Here is a 24,037-nt window from a genome sequence, read left to right on the forward strand (position 1 = left end):
TTGTCTTCTTCCAACCCTCCCTCTACCATCTTCTGCCCTGCATATCCTTCCGCATCAAGATGGTGCAAGCCTGGCTACCTTCAAGTGTTCACTGAACCCATGGGAAAGGCAGGGGTCCTTGCCATTCCAAATTCAGGCTGCTTCTGATGTTCTTTTCCTCTCTCCTGTCAGCATCTCTATCTTTTATATTCTCCAGCGGGAGGCAGACACCAGACTCTATATTCACAAATACCCCTAGACTCTAGTGCATCCATGTCAAACACTCCAGAGTACAATTACACCGTATGCTTCTCCAGGGAAGTAAGAATTCCTGCCACTTAGCAAACCTCCAGCTGGGGAGTGAAATATTGTAATGGGGGGACTTCATATGTTGAAGTCTTAGCCCTAGTACTTCAGAATGTGACTGTACTTAGAGATAGAATTTTTAATGAGGTAATTAAGATGAAACAAAGTCCTTGAGGTGGGCTCTAATCCAATGTGACTGGTGTTCTTGTAAGAAGGGAAGATTAAGACACAGACACACAGAGGGAAGATACATGGAGAAAAGATACATGGAGAAAAAGGCCAAGGAGAGAGGCCTCAGAAAGAACCAACCCTACTGACGCCTTGACGATGAGCCACCCAGTCTGCGCCACCCAGTCTGTGATACTTGTTACGGCAATCCTAGCACACTAATATAGGTACCCATTTTCATTTCGTTCCCCCACTTCTATAAATTGGGATGTGTCAGGCCATTTCTTGGTTCTCTCTTCAGATGCCTCTTGTCTTAAACTTTGGGCCTTCCCTTGAAGATCTGAGACCACAGGAGACATTCTACTCCAAGCTTACTTTAGAAGGTCTGGATGAAGATGGTAGAACAGATGCTGTGATGTACTCTGCATATGCCCTCAGCCCACCTGATTTTAGGGTAGCTGCCCCATGTACCATTGCCAGGGTCCTTCACCAAGATTGTGCCAAGGGTTTTCTCTGAGTTGTTTTCTCCAAAGCTACCGAAGGCTGCTGAAACTTGGCCAGGGGCAATTCAGACTTTCAGGAGAGTAAGCACCCATGGAGGCAGTCTTTACCTTCAAGGTGAATAATACCTCTGCTTCCCATTACCTGGTGTGACAACTCTGAAGAATGTTCTGCAGTTTCCCAGAGGATCCCCAGAGAGACTGAGCCACAGCTGCCCACCATGTTATCCAGTTAACACACCATGTACTGACTTTCCTCCATCACCATCTACTTTTCCCTTACTTCTGTTTTTGGGGATTAACTCCTGGCTGTTCACCAAGTCCTTGTCTTAGGGTTTGCTTCTTGGGGAGACCAAATTATGACAAGTTGTGCCTTGGGCTGTGAGATTGAATTAGTGTCTACTTCTGAGGTTTTCCTGGTTCTATGTAGACTGTTGCTTATTGATTTTTCTCTTCATCAAAGGGAAAAGAATTTGAAAAGGAATAGATACATGTATATGTATAACTGAATCACTTTGCTGTACACCTGAAACTAACACAACACTGTTAATTAACTATACTCCAATATAAAATTAAAACAAAAAAATAAAAAAAAAACAAAAAAGTATGTGTAAATGACACAAAGCTAAGTAAGATGCTGCCACTACATTCAAAGCATTTATAAATTGAGAAGATTATATAATCCATAGAAGCTTATTGTCACAGATATACTGCAAAGTTCTTTGAGACGCTTCCATAACTCTTGAAATCTTAGGAAGAAGGAAGAATGACGAGGGCACCATGGGGTGTTGTGAGCAGCGGTATTGTAGGCAATTCAACATAACCATCTCCATGGCACTTCTGACACTGCAAACATGTAACACCTTTCAGTTGCGTTCCTTATGCTATTTTCACCATATTCTGAATTTGACCAGCTCGTCTAATGAACTATTTGCATTCCAGCTAGGATCTCTGAGGCAATGTCCATTTAGTGGTCACTGCATTGGGGAGAACCTTATGATTTCTTTGCTTTGAAAATGAGACTGTTTCATCTGCATGAGAGCCATCTCAGGGAGAGTACAAAGTTGTTGGCTAATATGTTGAGGGTGGTGGATGATTAAGAATAAAGCGTTCAAATTCTGATCGTGCCACTCACTAGTCTGGTGGTCATGGGCTGGTTACTTAACTGCCTTCCACTTCCACTTCCTCTTCTGTGAAATAGAACAAAATATTAGCACCTGCTGATTAAAGGTGTTAAATGGATCAAATGAGGCAATACATTTAAAGTTGTTAGTAGGATGCCTAGAACGTGAATGATGGCCCAAGAAATATTAGTAATAACGGGGATGATACTGCTGCAGCAAAGAAATGTAGCTTTTTCTATGTGGTCCCAGAAGCAGAGACAGGACTGGTACTAGGCCTGAATAGACCCACCTGAGGATGGAGTATTTCCTGTGTGGTGACCCCTAGCAGAGGCTGGGTGATGAGTTCTCTCTCTTAGCCAGGATATTAGAAGGGTTTCAAGGAAGGAGTGGAAAGAGAAGACACTTAGGATGACCGCCAGCCCCAGGGTCTACCCCTTACTTTACTCCACAGATGCAGGGAGGCTTCAGGTGAAGGCACAGATATGAGACAGGAGTTTTGAAAAATCCACAATATTCTGTTGAAGTCTGAAGGCAAAAGTGTAGCACTTGTGTGAATGGCACCAAGAACTTGTGCATCTCTGTACTGGGGTATGGTGGAGCTGACTGGAGGAGGACAGCTCCAAACAGAGGCTGTAACCTGAAATTGAAAGGTTCCCTGGTCTGGCCCTGAGCTTGGTCATTGTTCAGCTGTGAGCATCCTGGGTATAGGGGTCCCCAGTCTGTGCTCATCTGTTCTTTATCTTTACACCACACTGCCTATATCTATGTGTATATTTGTTTTATTCTTTCAGCTCAGATACTCACATTTATGTCTGTTTCTATTTCTGACACAACAGTGGACAGGATTTTCTTTTGAATGTCGATTGCTTTAAGATAATTTTTCTTTGTTTGTATTTATGTGTGTATTTTTCTCTTTTACGTTCCTGTTATTCAAGTTGAAAAAATGAGATAAAACTAAGCATTTATTTGAATTTCAGCTTCAGGTTATGTTCCTTTTGATTGTGAGCCTATCTTGAAATTCCAATTTGGATGGCATTTGTTTCATGACTTAAAATAATTCAGGATTCTTTTAGTTGAAAATGTGAAATCAATGGCTTTTTGATGAATAGAGGTTTTACATTTGAATAATAAATAGGCTGTTCTTTGTTTTCATAAATAGCTGGAGAAAAGCATAAAGCCCAGTTATCTCCTGTCATTAAACTCATCCTGGAGATGTGTGGAGTCTACTCTAGAAATACTTACAAAAATTAGTTCATAAATGTAGATTATCCAAAGAGAAAATATTAAGCATTAAATATAGAGACTTTGAATAAGTTATTTGTTCTATATGAATACCAAAGAAGCTCACAAGGGAAGCATGAAATAGAGTACAGCATACAGTAATTACCAAATATAAGACACTTCAATAAAGACTTTAGTATTTATGTGCATCTCAGATTGATTTACCAGTTACCACATGGTCGGTGTTCTTCCAGTGGTCATAATGGATGATTTATATTAAGCATAATGAGTAACACATCCTTTCTGATTGTTACCTTGTTGAGGTAGGGAAATACACTGCAATCAAATCATCACCATTGCTTTAGTAGTTATAAAATTAATGTATTTGGTTAAAGTGTTATAAGCATGCATGGTATCTGGTTGTCTTATTAATTTGGGGTCTGTATTAGCTTAAAAAATATATCTCACACAAATAGAGTTCTTATGAGATTCTGCTTGATTTTTATTTGGAGGAACTATTTGATCCTCTTGGGGGAGGACTTTTATTTCTGCAGTTTTCTTCCAGGAACAGCTTCTGGTTCATTCATTTTAGTAGGGTATGTATAACTTAATGTTTTTTAAAGGTCTGCCCTTTTGGTGGAGCACAGGAAAATAGAATTTGGGGAACAAATTATATAATTCATAGGCGTTCAATGGAGAAACTATGTAAAGAAAAGAAACATCAAATATAAATTCTGATACCCAAGCACAATCATTACTATACCAGTAGAGGTGTTTTTATTTTAAACCACTTTTTTGGGGGTGGTATAAGTATGCATGGTTTTTCTGTATATGTATTAGGTATCCTGTTTATAGTGAGAATTTTCTTGTTATTAAATATTATTTTAAGCATTAATTTTGAATTAACTATTTATCCACAGAGAAAAAGAGAATTCCACGTACCCTTCATCCAGTTTCTGCCAATGGTTACATCTTCCATAACTACAGTGCAATGGCAATATCAGGAAATTGACATCGGTACAATGTGTGTATGTCATTTTATCCCATGCTACAGATTTGTGTAACCACCATCACAATTAAGATACAAAACTATTCCATCACAATAAATATCTCATGCATGCTACCCCTTTATAGTTACACCCGTCTCTCTGGCCCGCACCATTCTTTACCCCCGCTAAACACTAGTTTTTCTTCATCTCTATTATATTGTCATTTTGAGAATGCTGTATGAATGCAATCATCTAGTATGTGACCTTTTGAGATTGGCTTTTTTTCTTACTGGGCAGAATCCTCTTAAGATCCATTCAAATTGTTGCATGTTTCAGGTTCAGTCTTTTTAGTGCTGAGTGGTATTCCATGGTGTGGAAGTATCACTGTTTGTTTAACCATTCACCTGTTGAAGTACATCTGAGGAGTTTCTGGCTGTTTGCTATTATAAATAAAGCTGCTATGAACAATCATGTCTAGGTTTTTCTGTGGTCCTAAGTTTTCATTTCTCTGGGATAAATTCTCAGGAGTGTGATTGTTGGGTCATATGATAAATATAAGTTGAGTTTAATTTTGTTTTTTTAAAGAAGCTACCACATTATTTTTAAGAAACTGATGAGTCTAAGAAACTGCCAAATCATATGGTATAAAAGTGGATGTACCAGTTTGTACTTCCACCAGCAAGGTATTAGAGATACAGTTTTTCCACATCCTCATAAACATTTGGTAATGTCACTGTTTTTTATTTGAGCTCTTCTGATAAGGGTGTAGTGATATCTCTTCATAATCTTTTAAATATTCTTTTAAAATATGATTTTTAGTAGTTGGGGTTATCTTCCACCAGAATATATTTGAGATAAATGGTTTTCTGTACCGTCGTAACCAATAACCATTGTTGCCTGTTGAACGATTTTTCCTCAACAATTCCATTCTCTCTGTACTATTGAGTTATTACCTGGCCAGAGAAAATAATCTACAGGTTGTCTTTTTCTTTACATAAAGTATTCATATCTTGCCTTTGTGTTACCTACTCTGTCATAGACTTTCAGGGAGAGAGAGAGAGAGAGAGAGAGAGAGAGAGAGAGAGGGCGGGAGAGAGAGAGAGATGAGAGAATCAGAGTGTATCCTGGTTTAAAATGAATACATCTGATGCTGTTGCTCAGATCCAGGCTGTGTGTTTAATTGTGTTGATTTTTGCCTGGTGTATATCATCTGGGGGCATTTTAAGTCGCAGTTATCCGATCAACATAAACGTTCTTCACTGCCGTGCACAATGAATTCTTGTATTCATTTATCAGAACATGGCTGAGGAGTCGCCTTTGCCCTTCCAGAGAACACAGCTCATTGTCTGAACTTCCTTTCATTGTCAACTGGGGAGGGCTTCAGAGAGGAGGAATACGAAGGCAGGGATACATGTGGAGGTAGGTTTATGTAGGTGATTAATGCAGTTTCATAAAAAAAGAGTTTTGCTAAGGGAACAAAGTGCTACTGCATTTGTGGGAAGCCAAGATTGAGGAGCTCTCCTTAATACATTAGGGCAAGAGCAGGTCGATGGATATAATTGCCAAACTCCCTTCCTAGGAAGAAGCAAGTCCCCCGAACCAAAAGCTAATGGCATGACAGTCAATTTAAAAATGGACGTTAGACCCGAAGCAAATGTGATGCCCATTAAACTGTACAGGTTGCAAAAGTGGAGCCCATAATTAGAGCATTAGTCAGCTGGCTGTGACACCATGGGGTCCAGGGAAGATGGATTCACCAGCCTGATGCTGAACTTTCCAGCTGAGTTGAGCAGGTTCACCTCTTGTTGCTGTCGCCACAGATAATCCTCCTGGGACATGAGGTCTTAATGTATAAGTTCACCAAAGCTAGATTTGAGACTTAATAACTCCATAAATCTCTGGGAGATGTTTTTTTCTAATTGACTACTTAGTAGCAACATTTATTTATGATGAGCTGAATTTTTAGAATTCAATTGCTAATTAGTGACACAGACAAGAAAATGATATAAGCAATGCCCAGGTTGCAGGAAAAGCTATGAAAAAAGGTAAAAGCTGGTGGATAAAGAAACAACTAAAAGGCAAACAAGACCTGAATGAAAAGCAAGCCAGCTATAGAAAAACTCCTTAGGCTTGAAAATAGGAGGCCTAGCAACTAGTTCTAATGTCAGCATGAAATGTGAGAGCCTATCCAGCTGTTTTTACCTTCTTCATGTTTGTTATGTGGACAAAACCAAGTGAACTGGAGAGTCTGATGTGGGTTCATTCTTCTTTTTTTAAGGTAGACTTTATTTTTTAGAACAGTTCTGGGCTCACCGTAAAATTGAGTGAGAGGTACAGAGATTTTCTATATATTCCCAGCCTCCACATATGCACAGCCTCCCTTACTGTCAAAATCCCAAACCAGAGTGGTGTATTTTTCACAATGGATGAACCACATTGATATGTCATTGCAATCCTAAGTCCATGGTTTACATTAGGGTTCACTCTTGTTTTAGTACATTCTATGGGTTTTGACAAAGTATAAATGATATACCTCCACCTTTCTAATACACAGACTAGTTTCACTGCTCTGAAAAACTTCTGTGCTCCACCTCTTCATCCCTCCTTTCCCCCAACCCCTAGTAAACAATGATCCTTTTACCGTCTCCACAGTTTTCACTTTCTAGAATGTCATGCAGTTAAACAGTACGTAGGTTTTTCACTTAGAAATATGCATTTAATTTTCCTGCATGTCTATTCATGGCTCTATTTAGCGTTGAATAATATTCCATTGTCTGGATGTACCACAGTTTGTCCATTCACCTATTGAAGTACATCTTGGTTGTGTCCAGGTTTTGGCAATTATGAATAAAGCTGCTCTAAACATCTACATGCAGGTTTCTGTGTGAATGAAAGTTTTCAGCTCATTTGGGTAAATACCAAGGAATGCAATCATGGTGCCAGTGGAGTCAGTGAGTGGTGAGAGCCTGCTTCCCAGATGGCCATGTTTTAGCTGAAATGTCACATGGCAGAAGTGGGTAAGGGAACTTTCACAGGTCCATATAAGGGTACTGATATCATTCATAAGGGCTCTGCCCTTATGATCTAAGCACCTCCAAACACCATCACATTGGGGATTAGTTTTCAACATATGAATTTGGGGGCCACAAACATTCAGACCACAGCAGATCTTAATTTGGGGAAATTCTCAGTCATCATTGCTTCAAATATTTCTTCTGTTCCTCATTCTTTTCTCCTTCTAGTATTCCCATTAAGGGTATGATATACATTTTGTAGTGGTCCCACCGTTCTTAAATATTCTGTTTCATTTTTTTTCCTGTCTTTTACTTCTTTGCTTTTTTGTTTTGAAAGTTTCTACTGACATCCCCTTAAGCTCAGAGATTCCTTCCTCAGCTGTGTACAGTCTACTAATAGGCCCATGGAAGGCATTCTTGATTTCTGTTACAATGTATGTTGACCTTTAGCATTTATTTTTAATTCTTTCTTATAATTTCCATCTCTCTGCTTACATTGCCCATCTGTTCTGGTAGGCTGTCAGTTTTATCCATTAGAACTCTTAGCATATTAACCATAGCTGTTTTACATTTCTGGTTGGATAATTCCAATATCCCTGTCATATCTGAGTCTGGTTCTGATGCTTGCTTTTTCTCTTCATACTGTGTGTTTAGTCTTATAATTTTTTCTTGATAGCCAGACGCCATGGTCTGAGTTAAATAAACTGGTGTAAATAGACCTTTAGTAATACGGTGGGAAGGTGTGTGTATGGGGTGGGAAATGCTCTATTGTGCTATGATTTAGTCTTTTTATGAGCTTGTGCTTCTGGACTGTGAACTTCATAAGGGTTCTCAGTCTCCCACTTAGGTGGGATAAAATGGCTGCAATTGGGTGTTTTCCTTCCTCCCCCATCTGAAAGTCTGGAGAAGGATGGAGTTGGGTATTTCTCTTCCTCAGGTTGATTAGGTTTTCAAAAAATCCCAGGAGTTTAGGTTCTGGTAAGATAGTTTCTCTTGATGGCTGGTCTTATTAAGAGCAGAGTGCTCTGGCATATTTCAAAATTGTTACTTTTCTCCTCACCCCAATGAAAGCAGGAGGAGATTTTTCTCCTCTATTCATTATTCTCCTATATTTGCTCACTGCTCACTCTTTTTATTCTATATTCTCTGTGAGAACCAGAAGATTCTCACAGAGCTCCTGGAGGTAAAACTCATAAAAGTGTGGGAGCTCCCTCTGACTGGGTCTTCCTGGAGTTTTTAACTCAGACTTGTCCACACTGAGCTTCCAGCAATTCATCAATACAGTTTATGTTTTCCTACCCTGGCTCTGGTTCCTGCGAAGGTGTCTGCTCATGGATTGCTGCTCCAGTAAGTAGCGATTTTCTGCATTCATCTATTATTTTCTCCAGTTGTAGAGACAATAGTTTGCCCTGTGACCTTACTTCTCCCACAGATCTGAGAAGACTTGTTGATTTTTCAGCTTGTTCAGATTTTTGCTTGTTAGGACACAGTGACAATTTCCAAGGCCCTTATGTGCTGGACCGAGAATTGGAAGTTGGTTCATCCTTTAAACAATTAATAGTCTTTATCTTTTAGAGCGGTTTTAAGTTTAAAAATTGAGCATATAGTACAGAGTTCCCATATACTTCCTCTCTCTGTCTCAATTTCCCCTATTATTAACATCTTGTAAGTGTGTGGTACCTTTGTTACAATTGATGAATCAACATTGATACATTATTATTAATTGAGGACCCATAGTGTACATTAGAGTTCATTCTGTGTTGTGTAGTTTTGTGGGTTTAGTCAAATGAATAATGACACATATCCATCATACAATAGCATATAGAATTGTTTTCATTGAGCTGAAAATTCCCGGTGCTCCCCCTACTTTCTTTTTCCCTCCTTCTTCCCATCCCCTGGCAACTACTGAACTTTTTATTATCTTCATAGTTTTGCCTTTTCCAGAATATCCTATAGTTGAAATCGTATAATATAAAGCCTTTTCAGACTGGTTCTTTTATTTAGCAAAACACATATAAGATTCCCCTGTGTCTTTTTGTAGCTTGATATGTCAATTTTTATGATTAATTAATTTGACCACTCATTATTAGATGCATACTTGGGTCTGGTACCAGCTGGGACCAGAAACACAAGCACAAATAAGAAACAGCTGTGGTCATATGAAGTTTACATGGAAACTGGCAGAGAGACAGATCACTGGACAGTGACACTGCCAGGAAGATAGGAAGAAGTGAGGTACAAGTTGAAAACAGTGAGTGGCATCAGGTGATGTTTAAGAGAAGAGAACAGGATCCTCTAGGAGTGTAGTCAAGGAGACAAGGTTTGAACATAAGCTGAACCAGTTTCCCATTTTGTAAGCCAGAAAGGGGAAAGAAAGTATGGGAAAAAACCCATCAGTGGAGAAATTAATGCATTAGAGTGAGAAAGTGAAACAGAAGACAATAAAGAAGAATTTATTTTTAGTTGTAGTGGTTCTGAATGAATACTTGTATGAGCATTTTATATTATTTCTTCTCATAACATGGAATAATATTTCTGGTGCCTGGAACAAAATTAATTCCTTTCCCCTGAATAACCTGAATTTAGATATGAGTCTTTTTCCACTGGAAATTGTAGCATTTTAAAACTGGAAGGAACTTTGATGGAAATTTAGCCGAACTCATCCATTTTGCAAATAAGGAGACTAATGGCTAAAAATTAAGTGATTTTCCAAGTTATTTAGGGGATGGAATCATGGGGCTAGAAAATAGGTGTCCTAATTCTGATTCTAATAGTCCTAAGCCCCCTTCTTTCTAAAGGCATGGAAAGGTATGAATACATCTGTTCAATAGCAGGTTCTAAAACATTGGTACAAAGAAGAGAGAGTGACAGGTGAAACTGTTTCTTATGCAAATAAGAGATGAGTCTCGACATTTCTAATATTCCAGATATGGCTGAAATAAAGAACTATGAATAAAAGGGGAAAATCGTAGTTGAAGTGGGAAGAGAAGAAAGGAATGGAAACCAGATAAGAAGGGAGCAGTGGGGAGGGAAGAAGAGAAAGATCGAATGAACACTCATGGTGTTTGATCCTTCATTTTAAAGAGAATGTTACCACATTTATGGGGTCAAAAAACTGAGTTCTGGGCAACTTGGAATCTCCAGACAGCCCAAGGGTGTCTAGAAATAACATTTATTCAAGGAGGGAAATCAAATTCTTGTCATCCTGTGAGAAAATCTCAAGCATGAGGTCATTATTCTGAGGTCAACTCACTCTCACAGATTTTCTCAACTTGGTTCTTGTTTCTCCAATTTTCCATGTTGCTTTTCCATGTTGCTTTTCCATGTTGTTCTAGAGTGTTTGGACATAAAAGAGCAACTTGCATGTTGATGGGAGAGTTGCTGGAAAGCTTATCTGTTGTTGCTGGGCCTGTTAGTATCCTGTGGGAGGGGGTTAAGATCTGTTCTTTTTCTCCCTTTCCTTCTCTTCTCCCTCTTCTTTCCCCTCTCTGTTCCTCTTTCTCTCTTTCCTTGTCTTTTAACTGTAGATTAAGATTGTCTACATCCCCCCAAATTGTCTCCTATGACAAAGACATTATTTTGTTGACCGATGTTTTAAATGACTTTGCATCTTTTCTCCCTCCCTTCCAGACAGAGAGGTTTTTACTGACTCTGAAGATGGGAAATGGTGGTGTGTGTGTGATGGTAACATGGAAAAGGAACTTTTTGAAAATCAAAAGGTAAAATATGGCCACTTAGTTCTCTGAGTGAGCTGCAATGACATACATACATGGAACATGGTCCCTGTAGTCCTCCTGTCCAGCAGCCTGAATAAAAGGGGTGCAACATGATAGAGGTAGGGAGAATATGAGTTAATACTTCACAATATATCCCAGCATATATACATTGGACTTAATATCCAAATAAAATGGTAAATGTATTCAACACTGAATTTCACACTGTTTTCCAAATACTTTGCCCATTTCAATTTTGTCCAGAGAGTGGAAGCTTATATAATTCCTTTATCTATTGTGTTTACTGATATATTCAATTTTCAGTTGGAATATATTGACACAATCTCCTTTTCCCGACTTTCAACCCCATATTCTAAATGAATTTATCTCTGTTAGAAACTCCGAAACAGCATCCAGTGGGATGGTATGGCAAGAGATTGGAGGCAGAGGCAGAGTGTGGAGGAAAAAGAGCTGATGTGAACTCAGGACCAGTGATATGAGCACCAATTCCAACTCAAAGGGCCATGGAGGGCTTCCTAGAGAGGACATTTGAAATGAACTGTGGAAGATGACTCGGAGTATTATAATCTGCTGTCATGCTGAGAGAGGTTAACTATACCTGTAGTCCATATAGTATGAGAATCAAGGTAATATAAGGATGTCTTGTAGCAGGTGTAGCTTAGGGTGACTCTCAGCTCACAAGCTTTCTCCTTTCTCTCAGATGAAGGTTATGACCCAGGGATGAAAGGTTTTCAGGATAGTGTTCCTACTCTGTGACCCTGCCTGGCTACAGGGTGAAACTCTGACTCAGACTGTGCTTTCCTGGTCCTGAATACCTGGAATTTCATAGTTTGAACTAAGACACGATAACTGCAGAAGATGGGAACTGCATTGCCTGTGGCTATGCTTTAGAAGGAAGTTTCACAAACGCTGGGCTGGAAGCTGTTGGAGCTCCTGTTCTCTATATCCTGGGTATTGGCTGTTAAACCCTTGGACTTGGTGGTACCATCATACCTTGGAGATACTGCATGTTTAGTTCCAGACCACTGCAGTAAAGTGAATATCACAATAAAGCAAGACACACATTTTTTGATTTCCCAGTGCATATAAAATTTATGTTTACACTATACCATAGTCTGTTAAGTGTGCAATAATAACATTATGACAAAAAATGTATATACCTTAATTTAAAATACTTTATTGCTAAGAAATGCTAACCATTATATGAGCCTTCAGAGAGTGTAATCTTTTTGCTGATGAAGGGTCTTGCCTTGATCTTGAAGGCTGCTGATTGACCAGGATGGTGGTTGCTGAAGGTTGGGGTGGACATGGCAATTAAAAAAAAATAAAACAATGAAATTTGCTGGATCAACTGACTCTTACTTTCATGAATGATTTCTCTATACCATGCAATGCTGTTTGATACCATTTTACTCATAGTAGAACTTCTTTCAAACTTGGAGTCAATCCTCTCAAAACCTACCACAGTTTTGTCAACGAAGTTTATGTAATAGTCTCAATTCTTTGTTGTCATTTCAATAGTCTTCATAGCATCTTCACCGAGAGTAGATTCCATCTGGAGAAACCACTTTCTTTGCTCTTCTCCTCCTCTGTTAAAGTTTTATCATGAGATTGCAGCAATGCAGTCACATCTTTAGGTTCCACTTCTAATTCTAGTTCTCTTGTTATTGCCACCACATCTACAGTTACTCCCTCCACTGAGGTCTTGTGGCCCTGAAAATCATCCATGAGCATTGGAATCAACTTCTTCCAAACTCTTGTTAGTGTCAGTATTTTAACCTCTTCCCATGAATCACAAGTGTTCTTAATGGCATCTAGAATTGTGAATCCTTTCCAGAAGGTTTTCTATTGATTTTGCTCAGATCCATCAGAAGAATCACTATCTATGGCAGCTATAGTCTTACCAAATATATTTATTAAATAAAATTTGAAAGTCAAAATGACTCCTTGTTCTTTGGGCTGCAGAATGGATGTTGTGTTAGCAGATGTAGGGGAGCAAAATTTTCTACCCCAGCATGTCTCTTTGGCATGTAGATTATTTTGAGCTGACAACAATCAAGGTCCAAAGGACACAAGAAGAAACTTTGACATTCCCCTAACTGCCTAAAAGAATGTAGATAGCGGACCTCTTCCAGGAAGAGAGCTATCATCATAGATAACTATAGTATGAACTAAGTATGGTAGACAGGGAACCTAGCAAAGTCTGTTTATTAAAATTCCTCTCTGTGTCCCATTGTCTCTACATGGCCTACCAAATATTTGTTTACCAAACATTTGCTTTTCCATCTCCATGTGAATTGCATACTTTCCTTTGAAGTCCCAAACCACTTTGTCTTTAACTGAAGACAGTATTTAAGGTGAGGGTTTCAGCCATTTTGGTGAGTTACTTAGTTTTTCTGCATCTCTCCTATGTATATGTGTTATTAAACTTATGTTTGATTTTCTCCTGTTAATCTGTTTTATGCCAATTTAATTCTTAGACCAGCCAGAAGAACCTAGAAGTGTAGAGGAAAATTTCTTCCTCCCTGACACAGGCATGTAAACAATAGTGTCCTGTGCATCTCCATCAGATCTCTTGGATAACCATTTGCATTGTCAATGAGCAGTAATACTTTGAAAGGAATTTTTTTTTTTTTGAGCAGTAGGTCTCAACAACGGGCTTAAAATAGTAAACCATTTTGTAAACAGATGTGCTGCCATCCAGACTTCGTTGTTCCATTTACAGAGTATAGGCAGAGTAGATTTAGCATAAATTGTAAAGGCCTAGGATTTTTGGAATGGTAAATGTCTTAAAGTCACCAGCTGAATTACACCCTAATGAGAGAGTTAGCCTGTCCTTTGAAGCCAGGCATTGACTTCTCCTCTCCAGCTATGAAACTCTTAGATGACATCTTCTTCCAGTATAATGCTGTTTTACCTACATTGAAAGTCTGTTGTAAACACCTGTGTAGCCACCGCCATTAATGACCTTAGCTAGATCTTCTGGATAATTTGCTGCAGCTTCTGCATTGGCCCTTGCTGCTTTACCTTGCACTTTTAAGTTTTGGAGGTGGCTTCTTTCCTTAAACCTCATGAGTCAACCTCTGCTAGCTTCAAATTTTTCTACTGCAGCTTCCTAAACTCTCCCAGCCTTCATAGAATTGAACAGAGATGAGGCCTTGCTCTGGATTAGGTTTTGGCATAAGGGAATGTTGTGGCTGGTTTAATCGTCTATCCAGACCACTACAACTTTCTCCATATCAGCATTAAGACTATTTCATTTTTTTAATCATTCTTGTGTTCACTGGAGTAGCACTTTCAATTTTTTTCAAGAACTTTTCTTTTGAGTTCACAACTTGGCTAACTGTTTGCTGCAAGAGGCCTAGCTTTCAGCCTTTTTCAGCTTTTGGCCTTCCTCACTAAGCTTAATCATTTCTAGTTTTTGATTTAAAGTGAGAGACATATGACTCTTCCTTTCACTTGAACACTTAGAGGCCACTGTAGGGTTATTAATTGGCCTAATTTCAATATTGTTGTGTTTCAGGATATAGGGAAGTCCTAGGAAAGGGGAACATCCAGTAGGTGGAGCAGTCAGAACACACTCAACATTTACCAATAATTTTGCCATCTTATGTGAGTGTGGTTCATGGTGCCCTAAAACAATTACAATAGTAGCATCAAAGATCACTGATCACAGATCACCATAACAAATATAATAATAATGAAAAGTTTGAAATATTGCAAGAATTACCAAAAAGTGACATAGAGACACGAAGTTAGCATATACTGTTGGAAAAATGGTTTCAATAGAATTGCTTGACAAGGATTTCCCATAAACCTTAAATCTGTAAAAAATGTAATATCTGTGAAGTGCAATAAAATGAGGTATGCTTGTATTTGCCAGTGTTTTCCTAATAAATTTGTTTTTGATGGTCATTTTACAATTTCCAGTTGTTTTCTTTTATACCTTAGCTAATTAACTCCCCTGTCAAAAAAATTTGCCTGTCAAAAATATCCCATGTGTTACCAGTACTGTGACTGTGCTTCTTTCTCTTAGATTAAGGAAGTAGTTCTTAAACTTTAGATCACATGAGAAGCCCTGAAGGATTTATTAAAACACAAATTTCTGGGACTTCTCTCTGCAGAGGTTTTTATTCAGCAGGTCTCGGGTGGGGATAAGAATTTACATTTCTATTTCTAACAAGTTCCCAAATAATGCTTACTCTGCTGGTCAGGGAACCACACTTTCAGAACCACTGATTTATGAAGTAATAACTTTGGAAGAATTCTGTAAAAACAAAATACATCGAGAGATGCATTACACTTAATAGTTTATGCTTGTATGGCAAAAACATCCAATGTCCAAACACCTAACACCTTAGTATATATGGAATAATATTCATTTCCAACTGGAAGAGAGCTAGTTTGGGTATAGGTGTGGTGATCATATGCTCTGGATATCTCAGATACACCAATTTCAAGGAACTTTTAAAATTCTTGTGAATAATGTGGGTCATTATGTACATAATTAAGTGGAATTTAATATTTGTTCTCTTAAGATATTTCATTTAAACATGTTCATAGAATAAAAAAATCTATTATAAGACAACAAGTCCCAATATTTTTGTTCAAGGGACACCATGACTATGGCACACAAGTAAAACTTGAGTAAAGGAAGAGGGAAAGGGAGGTCCAAAGCAGGGGGCCTCCAGAAAGACAGTCCCAGGTGGGTACAAGTATGGTGGTGGGGGAGGGTGTATCTGTTGGAATTCAGCCAGAGAATTGGGACCAGTAGGAAGGGAGGGACATGGGCAGGATGGATCTCAATGGCACTGGCCAAAACTGGTGTCCACAGGTAGAATTTCTTCTTTCAGGGAAGCCTCAGACTATATATCTATATCTATATCTATGTCTATACCTATATCTATATCTATCTATATCTATATCTACCTCAGCCTATCTATATATCTATATTTCTATATATATATACACCTGTTTCTATCTATGTATCTATCTATCTATATATTCATTTTCAGATTCTTTTCCCTTATAGGTTATTACAAAATATTGGATATCATTCCCTGTGCTATACAGTAGGTCCTTGTTGTTTATCTTATTTATATATAGTAGTATGTATGTGTTAATCCCAAACTCCTAATTTATCTGCCCTCTCTTCATCCCCTTTGAAAACCATAAGTTTGTTTTCTATGTCTGTGAGTCTGTTTCTGTTTTGTAAATAAGTTCATTTACATCATTTTTTTTGGTTTCATATATAAGTGATATCATTTGACATTTGTCTTTCTCTGTATGACTTACTTCACTTAGTATGATAATGTCTAGGTCCATCCATGTTTCTGCAAATGGCATTATTCCATTCTTTTTTATTCAGCCCAGCTTTTTAAGGCCTTCCAACTGATTAAGCTTGGCCTACCAGATTATCCAGGATAACTTCCCTTAATTAAAGTCAACTGAGTAGGGACTTTAATTAAATCTGCACAAATCTTCTCATAGAAATGTTTAGATTCATGTTTGATTGAATAACTGGGAACTATAGCTCAGCCAAGTTGAGACATCAAAAAAGCCACTACAGAGGGCATGGACTGATTTGAGGGGGAGAGTACAAGAAGGGTTAAATGGTGGTTTTGAGGGCGAAGAATACAAATCTTCCCCACTTCTCAGTTTTGGGTGTGCTCTGCATTTGAAAATTGTCACCTAATGGACTTGGAAAGAAAGACAAAAACCTCAAAAATTGTTTCTGAAAATGTGTGAAAGCTGAATGTGAAGAGAAATGCTTGTTTTCAGGAACTAGGAACTGGCTCACCTTTAAAAGGAAAGTCATCTATCACCTCTAGAGAAGTGGAATTGCAGTATTGTCCTGGATGGTAATTTGTACTGGATGGAAATATTTATTGCCAACCTAGCATGCAAGATACTGAAGACAAAGCTTTAATGTCTCAGTCAGTCAGTAAAGCAGCCTTAGAGCCACAGGTGAGAAGTATGAGCCTGCAAAGGAAGGTTGCCTGCCCTTTGCTCTTGTGGCATTTGATGAAAAGTTGGATAGGTAGATCACAGGAAATAGCCAGAAGTGTTATCTATTGGACTCCCTTTCTATGGGGAGGAATTAATCTCTTCATGAAAAAGAATGATTTTGAGAAGATTCCCATGGAGGCAGAAGGAGAGATCTATGGTTGTTCGAACAGAGGAGATCTGTGCTCAGCTCCTGGCTGCACTTCTGGAAGAACTGAGAAAGAAATGGCTGTTTGTGTGTGTTTAAAGAGGCAGAACCCCAGGCACCTGACTTATCCGCTTTCCAAATATCAACACACATGAAAACATGGGCTAGAGGTGGTCATCTAACTGAAGTTGAGTTTACCATCAGGCTGTCAGAATAGGGGCTCGGAATTGAAATGCACTTGATCTATAGACAACTGAGGAATGGGATATCATATTTTATGAACTCTAAGACGCCATTTACTCCAAGATGTTGAATCATGTTATGTTCCACCAAGAAAACAAATTGCCATTAAATTGTGACATACTGCTATCATTTCTCTCGGTGTTTTTATTTTATACTGATGAAACCGTTTTTCTAGATTTCTCTAGACATAGACTTCTGTCATGTACTACCCCAGGACACAAATAAAAAGGAAAAATATAAGCAAAATCTATTTTAACCCATATTCATAATAGTTTTTCCCATTTGGAGTCATGCTCTTCTGAATCTCCTTTTTGATTCAGACTTGTCAATGTTCATAGTTTCTTTTCAGTATCTTCCTCTGTGCTGTGAAAGCACTGGACATGCAGCATTTATTAAAAACATGTTCCTTGAAATTAATATAATATTTCATGTCAATTAAAATTTGATTAAAAAAAGAAATAGGTAGGAATGAGAGGAAAAGAATGCGTGTCCACTATTTTCTCTGGGACATTCTTCCAAGCCACTTTCCACTTCTTTTGGTCAGGAAGTGACAGCTCCACCATAACTGCCCCGTGACAGTGATGCTAAGACACCTTTGATTTATAAGAAGCGTTCCAATTTCAGAGATGTAAAGATGTAAATTAAAAATGTGTAGCCTAGAATGGATGGATAGTATTTTTTTTTTTTGCACAGCTGAGTTTCATTCCCATTACATTTATAATTGGGAGATAGCTTAAAGTTCTATTTTCCAATATTTAAAAAAATGATAATAAAACCAAGGCTCAGATAAGTTATGGCTATTTCCCAGGATCACACAATCTTGAGGGTTTTAATATAATACCGCTTAGAGGTATGGCAACTTCATTCTCAGTAACTAATAGCTCCTTGTGGGCTGTGGGCAGTGGGGCACGAGATTGGTACTGTAACAGCTGGGGTCCTTTCTCTTATACCCTAAATCACATAAACATGCAACTATCTACTATCTGTGCCTCAATAGGGACATTTATTGATCATTACAAAGAGGTATTAGATGAATTCAGGAATAGAAAAATAGGATAGCATTCACTCCAACATTCAGTGCCTCTCAGTTTATCACCTTTTGAAGTAACCAAATGTTAAGTGTTTAATTGATGCATAGGTCAATGGAATTCTTTTACTGAACTGTATGATCTTGAGATAAGTCACTTAATTTCTCTGACTATTGGGTTACTTTCTTATAGAATAGACAGGTTAAATTAGATCATCTTCCAACAGTACACTTCTATGATGATCTTCCAGTTCAACATGGTACAAGATACAACATCTATGGGACATAAGATCTAAGTTGGATGGTTTATCTTTGCTGGGGAATGCAAAACCAAAATGGTTCTGACAGAATGATTAGCAATAAATTGATCCCTGAAAGATCAATTATACCAAGATTTATTTATGCATAAGCAAAGGACTATTTAGTCATTCTGGAAAATTTTGGTTATTACCTTCAAATGGTATCATCGCTGTAGCTTTTGATCTTTTCTAAGGGATTTAAATCATTTTAGTGGGGTTTATAATTCCACATCAAATCATAATTAACAATAAGAGAAAGGTCAGAGGCTCAAAAATCACCATAAGATCAGAGAAGGGAACCTGCAGCAAATCCTCAACCTAACGAGATGCCTGATGCATAAATATATATTTTCTAAGAAACACCGTCTCTGTGAACGATGTTCATCTGAATCTCAGAGAAACAATGAGTGTCTTGCAACCCTCCTGCTGGCTAATCTACTAGAAGACTAGCTGACAGATTCCTCAGATACTTGGTTCTGCTTCTTTATTTTTACATTCCTCTGTCAAGCTTTCTCCCCAGGATGCTCTTATGCACATATTTCCCTTAACTTTCCCCTGCTCTGCTGTATTTGAGGCAAGCCTAATAACTTTTGTGTTTTGTTTTTTTTTTTTACTGCTATTTGTTTATATTGCTAAGGACTGTGGGATCAAAAGCGGTAACAAATCTTAGAGAAAGACTCTCATAATATACAAAGTCTCTAGAATTCGTTGAAATGTAAACAGGGCTACATATACATTCTGGCAGCCTCTTTTGCAGACTACCAGTCCTGTCTACATTGGGTTCTAGCCCAGGATGCTCAGAAGTCAGCCTAAGGTCCGGTAGCTCTGGCACTGTTGGTCTCTGCATTGTGCTGCTCCTGCCTTCCTGTATTTCTTTGTGATATTCCTTCCTTAACCTTTAGGCTATTTTTTAAAACTGACCTTTAGTCCAAATGGTGTATCCAGAGGTGAGGTGGCCTTTATAACATTATCATGCTTGGGTTTATTTTCAGGTTATTATTTCCTCTCTTAGTCTTGATCTTTGGGTATCTTTGGGGATGCCACTGCTTTCTTGCTGACTCCTGTCCAGAGTTCCACTCCTTGGTCCAGGTCAAAACTTCTTTACATCCCGTCTGAATTCCAAATGAGAGGTTCTTTCCATTGGTGTGCTGGTAAATGTTTAACAGCCAGCTCTTAGAAGCAGAAGAAAAATCTGACTTGTAGCATTTGCAATTTCCATGGTGTAAATACTCCCACTGTGGCTGATTTCAAACTACCTATGGGGTGCCACTGAACTCAGATTTGGGAAGAGATGCACAGAACTGGCTCTTCCTAGCTGGCTCCAGTATCCCACTGGTTCTCCCTCTAACTAATTTATTGAGAACGGTGGTTGGCATGGTGCACGGAGAAAAGAAATTTATTCTTACTCACCGCTGCATCTTAAAGAAAAAAAAAAAAAACTTTTGTCATTTTTCCCCCTCCTGGTAAGAAATCTCAGGCAGACCCCACAACTTTTCTGGTAAATCTTAGTATTAAAATATCTATTCAGTGTACTGTTCATGTAAAAGAGGCTGCTGGTTGGCCTGGTGCTTGGGGCCTGCTGCCTGTTTTCTACCCCAGGTCCAGGTGACATCAGGGGGTCCTTTCAGAATTAGCATGCTGGGAAAATCAGAAATATTTGTTCACAGTCCATTGCAACTTGACTTTATTGATGTGAGCCAATAGTCTACAATCTGGTCAGGCTGTAAGGGATGTTGAATTTCTCTGTTGTTTTGGATAATTTTTAATCTGACCTAGCAAAGAGCTTATGGACTCTGGAGCTAGATTTCCTGGTTTTGAATCTTGGCTTTGCCATTTACTTAGCCATGTGACTTTGACCTTTCCATGCCTCTGTTTTCTCATCTGAAAAATGGAGAAAATAATAGAGCACCTATTTCATAGTCTTTTTAAGATTAAAGGGTTATTATGTATAAAGGATTTGCAGCAGTGATGACAAGTGGTAGGTACTATATATGTGTTAGCTATTATTATTATCACTATCCAAAAATGATGGAGATGAAAATATCTGTTCCAACTTCCAGTCTGGGCTTTTGCCATTCTGGAGTCCTGCCATGGAGAAGAGCCCTGTAGTCAGTTTCATTACTAGTTCTTACTTTTCTTTTACTCCACACCTGTGACCACCATGCTGCTTCTAGTTCCTCCAGGGTTAAAGACTGTAGTGGTGGAGGGTGCTGGTAAGGGGGAAAGCAGGTCTTATTTCATTGGTATGGTTGGTAGAGGTAGAGATGACAGATGTCCATGGCAGACTCTTTCTCTTGGGGGGTATTTTTATGGCTTCCTTGGAGATTCCCCTTAAAGTCCTCCAATTCCAGTTTTCTGGAGATACCTTTTCCAGGTGGTTGCTTCCTATTTTCCCTCAGATCCTAGAGTTTGACTCTCCATCTCTAGCTTCCTTTTTAAAAAATTAATTCATAAATCTTTGGCTGCATTGGGTCTTTGTTGCTGCACATGGGCTTTATCTACTTGCGGCGAGCGGGGGTTACTCTTCGGTGCGGTGTGCGGGCTTCTCATTGCGGTGACTTCTCTTGTTGCGGAGCACGGGCTCTAGGCATGTGGGCTTCAGTAGTTGCGGCTCGCGGGCTCTAGAGCACAGGCTCAGTAGTTGCGGCACACAGGCTTAGTTGCTCCACGGCATGTGGGATCTTCGCGGACCAGGGCTCGAATCCATGTCCCTTGCATTGGCAGGCGGATTCTTAACCACTGCACCACCAGGGAAGCCCCTATATCTAGCTTCTTGATTCACTTTTGTCCCATTCTACTCTAGACATACAGGCTACTTCCAATAAGATACTGCCTTTTGGTTCTGTCTCCCGGCAGGTAGAGCAGCCTCTTTCTCCTTTAGGGTCCCCATGAGTTTGAGAGACATATGTCCTCAGAGTGGCTTTCTTATACCATGTTCTCTTCACTTGGCTTAAGGAGGTACCCCTCACTCCTCTGTGGGTGGGAAGATAAGTGCCACAGCACAGAACATGTGGTGCTTTCCTCCATCTCCGGTCTCTCTAAGGTCCTCATGAGGTTCATCCTTCCAATAGTTTTTCCTTTTGAACTAATAATTCCATTCCTGGTAATCAATCCTAATGAAAGAAAGCTCAAATGATGAAAAAGCTTTCTGCTCAAACGTGTTCTTTTTATCTCTCTCCTTCTTGCTTTCTTTTATATACTCTAGGGGGGATGTGCTGTTTGACAAAAGCTCTTAGAACTGGTTTTAGCCACCCCTTTGCAAATCTTACATAGATGTCACTTAAAAATTATGAGGATGCTTGGCAGGGAATGTTCTCCATTTGGGGTCTCAGGTGAAAATGTAAGACAGGAGGGTTGTGTTTTAATATTCTGCCACACAGCCTTTCCTACCAAAAACTTCCTTATTAAGTCTGTATTCTGCAAATTCTTCTATCTGGCTAGACTAATTCCCTTCTGTGACTTTTTGTGTCTTTACAATTATTTTCTAGTGCCAACCTTCTGCAGCACTTCCAACATTTACCAAATATATCTGTTTTCTGGTTTATTTAAAAATGTGTTCTTTTTTAAAAATCTACTTTATTTTTGGCCTATACCCTGGGGTTGCCAGAGTACTTGCTTCCTCTTATAAATTACACCTGATTTCAAGAACATTAAAACCAAGTTTGACATAATAGGTTATTGCTCTGTACATTTTGTATATGTTACAATTCATAATAAGTTAAAACAGGGGTATTTTCCCAAGCTCCTACCACTGCCAATTTTCATAATCTAATACATAGTAAAGATGCTAGCCAGCTAGAATCAAAGTGCTCAAGAAAGACTTTGAAACTGTACTTTTGATTTTAAGAATTTATTTATGGTTTTGATAAATGGCATTTTACATGTATCACAAATGGCGTTCATTTTAAGCACTATTTAAATATGGGACTTATGAATTACAAAATAATTTTTTGCTTTACTCCAAGATATTTTGCATCTTAATGGAGATTTATCATTGATTTTATTTGAAATAACTTGCTTTTTGAGAACCTTAAATAATTCAGTTTCTATTGGATTAACTTGTAACCTCAGGACTATAAATCTAGCAATCTGGAATAGCTAATTAATACTGTGAAATATTAAATATACATAAAGGGTTATGAATAATGAAGGAATGAAGCAAGTGATAGTATTAGAAACTTTAAATATATTGGGATTGTTATATTAATGTACTTATATGAAATGTTTATTTATAATTATATGTGGATTATATTATATTATTAGAAACCCCTAATAAACTCAAATGAAAAACTATTAACTTTTATAAAAGTGTAGATAATGAGTTTATTTGCAAATTAAGATGACAATAAAATGTCATTTCTTCCCAGCAAATTAACAAACATACTTTGTTTTCAATGAGAATACTTAATTGCTAGTAAGGTAGGGGTACAATGGAATGGGTATATCCATACATTGTAAGAGGGAGTGCAAACTTGCAAATCTTTTGGAAAAAAAATTGGTAACATGTACCTTGACATATTTCTTCTCTGAACTAATAACTCCATTTCTGAGAATCAGTCCTAAGGCACTAAGCCCAAATAATTAAAAAGCTTTCTGTTTAAAGATGTTCTTTTCATGCTTTATGTAATAAAGTTGGAAACCACTTTAACATGCCACATAATATAAATGTTGAATAAAGTCAGGTATTACCGTTCAATGGGATACTATGTAATTGTTTTAAGGTACTTTTGTAAAAATTTATAATAGGAGAAATATTAATGCCATAGTAAAAAGGCAAGGTATTTTATGTATAAATACATTTATATATACATACATATATGTATAGACATATATTTATGAAGTTTCATATTTAGAATGAACATAATTACATGAAACCAAAAGAAAAAAAAAGAATAAAACAAAACCCCAAATTCTGTTTTGATCCACACTAAAAAGAAAATCAAGTCACCAAGAGTTAACCTTGATATTATTTTGTATAGTGGGAGTATGGTTGACTTTTTTCTCCCCTTTTTTCCTATTTTCCACAATGAGCATCTATTCGTTTTAGATGGACAAAACAAGAAAGTTTTCAAAAGTAATACACCCACACATAATGGTTTCCCTGTATTAAATTTACATAAATGTGTGATTTCATTAAGCAGAAATCCATTAGCACCAAAACTCACTTCCTATTATAGTGTGTCACTTCAGGCAGTTATTAAGAATCTTTCCCACTTTAAAGAATATAAACCTATTTCTTTAGTTCTGCAGCCTAAGTTAAAAGGTGGGGTAAGTGCTAA

General features: G+C 38.0%; 1 long non-coding RNA gene across 6 annotated transcripts in view; it reads left to right on the top strand.

The window, feature by feature from the left end:
* The window catches only part of LOC109547908 (uncharacterized), a 57,281-nt gene extending 39,739 nt beyond the window's left edge, over positions 1 to 17,542 (top strand). For all 6 annotated transcript variants that reach the window (XR_012331581.1, XR_012331583.1, XR_012331585.1 and 3 more), the window contains one exon: positions 4,219 to 17,542. This is a non-coding gene — a long non-coding RNA (uncharacterized lncRNA). The remainder of the gene's footprint in view (positions 1 to 4,218) is intronic.
* The last annotated feature ends 6,495 nt before the right edge of the window (positions 17,543 to 24,037 follow it).

Source organism: Tursiops truncatus, chromosome 4 (genome assembly GCF_011762595.2).
Source record: "Tursiops truncatus isolate mTurTru1 chromosome 4, mTurTru1.mat.Y, whole genome shotgun sequence".
Taxonomy (NCBI): domain Eukaryota; kingdom Metazoa; phylum Chordata; class Mammalia; order Artiodactyla; family Delphinidae; genus Tursiops; species Tursiops truncatus.